Below are 8,793 nucleotides of genomic sequence, written 5' to 3'. Positions count from 1 at the left end.
CGAGCGAGCTCTGGGACGTGAACAAAACTTTGGCTGGACGGTCTCCCGTGGAAGAGCGTCCACTCGGTACTTCTCGCGAACGAGAAGCGGCCGAGACGGAACCTGGTTTAGCGGCAGGACCGCTAGCACCAGGTGAGGACGCACCAGCCGCGGCTGGTGCAACCTCTGGTCCCCGTCGTCTTCTTCTTTGCAGAAGAAGAGAGGGCGGGCCCCGTTCCCAAAGGAACAGGAGGACCAGCAGAAAGAGCTCCCCGACTCGCCTGAGCGAGCCGGGCCCTTAGAAGATCCCGAAGGAGTCTTCTTAGGGGGGGGAGGAGGCAGCCTTCTTCTTCTTGGCGGCTGTTTAGCCTTAGAAGTCGAAGGGGAAGGAGAGGCAGCAGACGACGAAGAAGACGACGAAGACGACGACGACACCTTCTTCCTCTTCCTCTTCTTCTTCGCCAGGCTCCGTAGGACAGACGTCAGGTCTTCATCCAGGAGGGAGCCGGGGCAGTTGCCGAAGCAAACAGGGCCCGACTGCACCTGTCCCGGAAAGACCTGAGACTGTGACAGCACCACCAACAGCAGGAACAACAGGAACAGGTCCGGGGGGGAACAGCAGGAACGGCAGGAACATGATCTGAAAGGGAATGAGCAGCAGGAACCTGATCTGAAAGGGAATGAGCAGCAGGGACAGCAACAGGTACGGCAGGCACGGCAGGTACCACAGGAGAGCCAGGCGTCCTGTCGGCAGGCTACCGTCACCTCGGCCCATGGCGGGCAGGTCCAGGGGGGTAACTCTTGGGGGCAGCGGAAGTCCGGGTCGGCAATACAAAGAACCCAGGTGGCGGTGGCACCGTCCTCTTCGGCAACGGCAGGAATGGCTTTTTGAATTGCAGCCGTTAGTGGTGTTACCGACATCTCATGTGGTGTGTTACACCAAGTGGCGGTGGCATCTCATATGCTGGTGTAGTAATTGTAGTGGTAGTAGTGGTTACCGTACCATGAGTGACCACTGCCGACCCGCCAACCGCTGAATCAACCCCTGTATGCTAGGCACTCCCTGCAGTCCCAGCGACTCCCACACCTGTCCAGGTCGTCCTTCGCTGATGGCACACCTGCGGAAGCAACAGAGGGTTAGTTAGAGGGGTTTCCTCAAGCTTGGGGGAGAAGAACCCCACCCAGAGCGGACGGAAGACCCGAATACAACTGGACGGTACCGGGTAGCGGGCGCCCTCCTCCACACTCGACGGATCGAGAGAGGAGAAGGACTCCGCTACCCCCCCCGCAGGGGAAGGCGCGAAACGTGGGGGCTGGCCGGGGGGCAGGAAAGAGGACGAAGTGTCCGTTACCAAAGGAGTCACTGGACTTTCCGATGACTTCTTGGGCGGCCTAAGTCTCTTCCTGCCCTCGTACAGAACCCACTGCGCCTCGGACCAATGCATACAAGTTACACATGGCTCGTTGCGGGAGCACTCTCGCCCCCGACAACGAGTACAAACCTCGTGTGGATCAACATCCACAAATGATCTGAATCCGCCGCATCTACGCCCCTCCAGCCCGGGACACACTCTACGGGCGACTGGGGGGCGCGGCGAAATCTCCATTTCTTGATCACTCATCATTAATGACAAAAGAAATGCAAAGTACTTCAATAATTACTCTCAATCACACTAGGAAAAAGAGGGCATATACTCAAAACTCAAAGCAAACGACAAAAGCGGGCAGAGCGATGACGAGCACGTCCTATCCACACACGGCCGAAAGAAAAACAAAAGTGATTTGTTTACCTCCCAGTCGCGCGGCGCGCGACGATCGGACAAGCAGTTAACTACCGTTCTCCCCTTGTTCGAAGCTTACGACCGTTCCAGCTGCCGCTAGCTACTTCCTATTGTTAAAGGACCGAGGGTTTGTATTACGTGTCGGAACAAATATAATTTGGCCATGTTTTCATGTGTACTTTTGACTCACATCTTTCCTTTGAGAAAAATCCAATTAAAGTTTCAGTAAATGCCACACATAAGTTAGGTAACGTTCGTAAGGCCTCATATACTTAAAACTGTGAAAAAATCAATGCAACCTTTTTTAGGTCATTTGTCTTTCATTTCCTAAAAAAATGTTCTCTGGTGTGGATGTCTGCTTCTGCCAGATATTTATCTCTTAGATAAGATAGGTTCATGGTGTAGGTTTACGCTGCCTAACATTAGCAGTTATGACTTAAACCACCAACAGACAGTCTCTTGTTTACCACTTTTTCATAAGTTGTATTTCAACAGAGATCTTTCACATTCACAACTGATCCCTGATCCCCTTTTCCTGCTGGGAGCAACCAGATTCACTGAACAATGGCACCAATATAAAGTCTACATGCCTCACTAATGAACTTCAAAGTTCCAGAGGTCCTTTATTCCTCACACTGTTGGACTCTGGGAACAGTCTCCTGAGGATATTGTGCAACTGGAACTACAAAGGTTCAAGCAAAGATGCATTGCATTACCACTCTAATGCTATTCAGCTTGCAATTTAACACATTTTTATCTTCATTTTTATTAACTTAGTTTTTCTCTGTAATAAGTGAGATCTTTCTGTCTTTCCCCTTCCTTCTCTTACTTCTAATGAGCACCATAATCTTTGGAATCTTGAATTTCAAGTCAATAGCCATTTAACTATTTATTTAAAGGTATTATTACAGTTTCAACCATTATGGGAAATCTATTATATTGATATTTTTCCCGAGTAAAGCACGTGATAACAAAACACTTCTTCTCAATACATTATTGTCACTAATGCATACTTACAGAGAAAAAAAACCCCCCCGATTAATGTTTTTTTTACCTCGAATTTTGTCCTAAGTCGGGAGAGGTGTTTCCTCTACGGTAATGTTTACTTTTAATGAGCCCTCTAACTTACTTTCTTACGCAAAAAAACAAAGCCAGTTCCAGTTACTCCATTATTGGCTGAGAGGTGTGACATCGTTATGACGTCATGGTTTCATAACCAATTACGAATGACTTGTCGAAAACTAAGTTTCACTAGCATTTCAGCGGAGTAATAAAGTTACCTGTTCTAGTGTCCACTGGTATCCTTGTTTGACTGAATACTCGAATAATGAAGCAAAAAATGGCATTTTGTCTTCCTGTACCTATGGCAGAGGTAGTGGCTGGCCCTTCTGGCATTAACTTTTGACAGACTTCGATTTCCTACTGATTGTTTTGCAGTGCAATGTGGTCGTCGGGTTACCTGGGGCCACTTCCTACTTTAAGTTGCATGTCAGGGACCTGGCAACGGCTTCACGTTTTCCCTCAAAGCAGCAGCACATTTTTATCAACCAACAGTTTAAGGTAAGCTTCATTTAATTTATAGAGTATATTATAATGGTGGTAGTATAACGATGTATACAGCAGTACCATCACTTTGGATTTGGTTTGATGGATGTTAGGTAGTGGCCTTAAGGGGGGGTCCGCCCCCCCGCTAGGCCTAGGTAGGGGTACAGGGCCCTAGGTAAGGTTAGGTGGTTGTATTAGGTTCGGTAGTGCCCCCGAAAATCACTGTGGCCTTAAGGGGGGGTCGCAGGGGGTGGGGGGCGGAGCCCCCCCACGTAGGCCTAGGTAGGGGTACCAGGGCCCTAGGTAAGGTTAGGTGGGTGTATTAGGTTCGGTAGTGCCCCGAAAACAAAAATCACTTTTCTCCTCCTCCCCCCACCCAAAAAACCCCGTTTCCCACTGGGATCCCCCATAATTGAAGTAGTAGTAGGTTTATGCTTAGATTTTGTATGTAAGAGTAACTCTGTTTCTTTTTTATTCATTTCCTCATGTTTCTATGCGATGTGCAACACCAACTGGTCGTTTTTTTGCCGTTTTTCGTCGTTAATACTTTGAAAAACGGCGTGCGGCATTCTCCTGGACATTTACCTTTTTCTGGAAAAAACTTTTTTTTTTTTTAACTCCAATTACATAGTAAATCTCTAAATCGGATGGTTTGCAGTCAAAATAAATGTTAAATCCGTTGGAACTACATTATTTCTGATGCAACAAATATATTTTTATTCCAGTTTTCCCATAATGGTTGAAACTGTAATTTTACCTATTTAAATAATTATCTAGTGCACGCTTCTTCCTCTTCTTCAACCAAAAATCATAGTTCCCTCAAATAAGTCGTTAGTGGAAGTCATTGTTTACGATTTTAGTGAAAAAAGTGCCCCAGCATCTATGGGTACAATTGGTGTGCGGATTTAGCACATGGAATGGGAAGTTTATTGACACAAGCGACTCCGCAAACATCGAGATGGCGTCAATCTTCTAAACATTCGTAGTTGTAAGTAAAAATTTCGAAAGCGTCATGGAGGTAGTGTGCACTGCGTAGAGCCAGACTTTTCAATAACCCCTGTTTAATCTTAAAATATGACCTTAATTTCTAACTCTGGAGAAAATAGCTACTACTTACTTCGAAAGGAGAGTAGAGGTCTCGAGCACCTGCTCTCACCACCAACAACTCGTGACTGATGCCCATCTCCGTTGTCAGGACGTGATAAAGTACTTTTTCAGAGGGTGGCTTCACACACAGAGGAAACTGGATCCGCTAGTCCAGTCGGTTGTTTCCCCTAACCTACAGTCGACTAACAAAATATAACAGTATTGTTAATAAGCAACCAAAAATATATATGAAAGGTTAATTTCCAGAGAAATACCCGCTGCGGACCTGCTACTTATAGATCTACCACTTAAAACAACTCTAGCCTTACAGAACAGGGCCTCCTGTAGACCCAGGGGTGTCATTAGGCTAAGCTACAAAAGGATAGGCTCCATACCTTCACTAGATGGAAAGTTCTGTGATGCTAAAAACCTAGTTCAATCTTTCAGCAGGAAGCCAGGTAAAACCAGCAGCTTCTTCGACCGTATATGCTTCTTCTTAAATGTCAAAACACCGAAATTTAAAAATTGTCAAAATATATTCCAGACAATCGGATCACTACAAATCTGACACTTCTCAAACACTGAAATTAAATCCGGGTTTCATTCCTATTCTAATACTACAATAGGTGGAAATGTTAAAATATTAGTAAACATTTTCTAATAATTACAATAGTATTAATAAACAATAAAGTATATTGCTTCTAGCTAGACATTTCGAACTTAAAATGTATTTAAATGGATTCGTGATTATCAATTAACATAACCCGGATATCACAATCGTATCCGTAATACACGATGTCACAGTTCGGAACTAATGGATTGAAACTGACTCAAAACCCGGCAGAAAGGCAAATGGCAAAATATCTCAAGAACTCGCTGAAAAACGAAGGTAGAAAACAGCAGTGAGCACTGAAAACCAATCATACGGAAATGCAGACTATTCAATAATAGGTTTAAAGAAACAGATAAGAGGAAAAAGGAATAAAGTAATTGCGTGAGAAACAAAGTAATACACTAACAGATTAGCTGTAAAGGATAAAATTTACACAGGAAAAAATCTAGTCTGGGGTCATGATCAGCTTTTGGAGGAGAAATTCTCATTATCCGAATAAGAAGTAAATGTTCCTGGCAGAAGGAAAGTTAGTACACCAATTTTTTATTATTATGGTGACTGTGAATATTAGAAAGACCTGTCCACGGATATACGACTCACAATTAAAGATGGAAAGAACTACCCAGGGAACTACCAATACATTCAGGAATACGACCAAGAAGAAAAATATGTTTTAACCAGAGGAATTCGCAGAAATTTACATGAAGCTAGTGACAAATGTAAAAAGTGGAGCCGTGAATAAGAGGCACAGAATAAGAGTCAATTTGCCGTCTGTCTCATGAGGTCCCCTCTTTACCGATTGCTGTTCTTCACCTTGGCTGCATCTTTGCCATCTTTTCTCGAAGCATTATAATTTGCATGCAAAGCGCACATGCAAACTTCCATACATAAACTTTATTCCCTCTTTTACCTACGGCTTGTTATGGTCTCTATTGACCTGAGTGGACACACCACGAACAAATGTAGGCTCTTGGAAAAGCTAGGCTCCTTACGTATAAAAAAAAAAAAAAAAAAAAAACAGCCTCAACTCCTGACGAATCTGACCCAAAGTGGTGCTTCTCGTAAACAAACCCCGAGTAGAACATTCTACTTCTCATGACCGCCCTCTTGTCCATTTAGGTTCCATACCCCAATTTATTTCCATAATCCCATCTTCAAAATAAATTTGAGACTGTATAAATAGTCCTAAGATTTATCAATATTCTGGACTGAATTACAAAGGAGCGTATCTTGCAAAGACCACAATATGGCATTGGCTACGAGAGTCTGAATCCAAGAGGCTGCACACACTTTGCCTCCGAGTAGTTCTTTCCAGTTTGTGTAAGACTTCCTTTTAAGGAATAATGTTCTCATTTTAAGGAAAGTTCTTCACACAGTAATTTTCTTGAAAGAAATAGAATTAACAAGCATACTGTACAATATCTGTTACAGTTCTTTTTGCCTAAATGTAAGACTTCGTAATGTTGCATTTGTCTGCAAATGATATTACAAGGGCCCTGACTTCAAGAACCTCTTCATTGTTTGCGTCCTCTAATCTCTCGTCCTAGTTGCAAATGTCAGGCTTCTCTGTTTCACTGATATTGTTTGAGTCACAAACTTGTTGGTCATCAGGTCTGATCAGTCTCTGATGCCATTTATTGGCAGAATGTGAAATTCTGTGCTTTTCCTCTATTTCTTGGTCTCGTCTAAAAAATAAAGATTATCTGTGAATAAAGTCTTGTAGTGATCAATCAGCTTGTAGGAAAAGCAACGGTCTTGCTCAGCTATTACTTACGATCAAAGTCTTATACTTGCCGCTGGATTTTTTAATACTGTTTTTGTCAAGTCTCTGACAGTACTCATACATCATGGGAATCTTTTACCTTACCAAACTCACTAATAACTTTCAAAACAGTTTAGCCTACATTAGCAGGTATTTAGTTTGGGTACAATTCGCCTTTGGCACATTTGCATAATACATGACAGATAATTTTGAAAATGGAAATATCAATACTGTGCATCTTGATTATAGTGATTAAAAGTTATGGCAGCTAATCTGGAAGGGCCCACTAACATTACACTGAAGCCAGCACCTACGATCAAATTTTTCCCATCTTTACATTTCTTTAAGCATTTAATAATACTAATTTTTGCAGTCTGTTTCCGGTATGCTCAGGGATGGCTTGAGGACCATGTGAAGGATTGGGGGAGGGTAAAGGCAATTTTGACCAATTAGTAATTTCGACCAAGTTGACCTAGAAACAATATATATGCATAGGTAATGTTATTTATACAAACCAAATTTTTTATGGTTATTATTTACATTTTCATACATCAATATTTTTCCCCGAGAGCATTTTAAAATGCAAAGAAAATAAAGGCTACAGTTTAACATTAATCTGAAAAAGTAGGCACTTTGCAAAAATATTATAAAGATGATTAAGAAAATACATGTATATCCCGGACTCAGTTACCACTAAATTCACAACAAAAATATACCAGGTTCAGTTTACTGGATCTCAAGTTACAAACGTTAAGCATCAATATCACAATTAAGGAGGAGGCACTTAAACACAAGAAACCCTTAGTTTAATAACAACACCAATACTGGACATAAAAATTATATACAATAAATTCCTTTCTGCACAGTATCAAACTAAAGCAGTGAAAATATCATAATACTTGTAACTTACGTTTAAGATTTTACAAAGGTGGCATATGGCAACTTTAGAACCCCGAAGTAAACTCAGTCATGGGGAGGGGCTATAGAAGGAAGGATAAGGAGACAATTCTTTCAGGTTAACAACCAGTAGAATAAACTAGCGACTTTTCTGCTGGTTATTATTATTTAACTAATAGAAATATGTCGTTTACATATCGAAATATGAAGTTTTAATTATATATATATATATATATATATATATATATATATATATATATATATATATATTGGTATGTTTGTATGCCTATTTTTACGGACTCTATATAGTTAAGTTGGTATAGGCCTATGCATGTGTTTGTGTGTCACATATATCGAATTCTTAATTTCTTACATATATAAAACACTCGTATATATAAACACACACTATACAGGTGTGTATTTACACAACAAATACTGCCTATTTTTTACAAACTCAACATCAACATTAAGACGGTAACAGCTCCCCCCAACCCGACAGGCCATCCCTGGGTGTGCTAAATAATCCATTCTTTAATGAATTAGATTGGATTTTATTTTATCGCTGATGCTTAAATATTATATTTAAACTTTGTACACTAAAGCATTGGCTACATGCACAGAAATGAACAGACTCTATTATAGCGTGTGTGAGAATTCCCCTTTAAAATATAGATTGTCCCGCAATCGGAATTCAACTACACTTACATTCGCACAATTGTAAAAACCGCCAATACAGATGAACACTATACTCTGTTTTTTTTCATCTGTCCATCCGCCTGTGGTGTTTTTGTATGGTAACACTGCGTACCGGGCTTTAGATAGTTACATTCAGCTTACTTCCAACGACTATAACATTATCCTATTTCGAATATTAACTGTGTAATTCGCATACAGTAAATTATTAAAACACTTTTCAGTTACAAATGTACACCCAGATATCCTTTTATTTACCTAAAACTTACAATTAGCGTAACTATCTAAAGCCCGGGACGCAGTGTTACCATACAAAAACACCACATGCGGATGGACAGATGAAAAATAAGTTTTTTTTCTTATAGTTTCCATTGCCGGGCACCCAGCACGAGACGTTTCTCTATCACCAACCATCTCCGTTCTTCCTTGCCCGGCCA

At 41.5% G+C, this 8,793-nt stretch overlaps 1 protein-coding gene across 1 annotated transcript in view; it reads left to right on the top strand.

Annotated features, from left to right (window-relative positions):
- LOC135195037 (BLOC-1-related complex subunit 5-like) overlaps positions 1-8,793 on the top strand; it is a 579,421-nt gene that overhangs the window by 146,538 nt on the left and 424,090 nt on the right.

Source organism: Macrobrachium nipponense, chromosome 15 (genome assembly GCF_015104395.2).
Source record: "Macrobrachium nipponense isolate FS-2020 chromosome 15, ASM1510439v2, whole genome shotgun sequence".
In the NCBI taxonomy this organism is placed as follows: domain Eukaryota; kingdom Metazoa; phylum Arthropoda; class Malacostraca; order Decapoda; family Palaemonidae; genus Macrobrachium; species Macrobrachium nipponense.
Note: the sequence above shows the minus strand (reverse complement) of the source record. Positions and strands in the feature narration are given on the sequence as shown.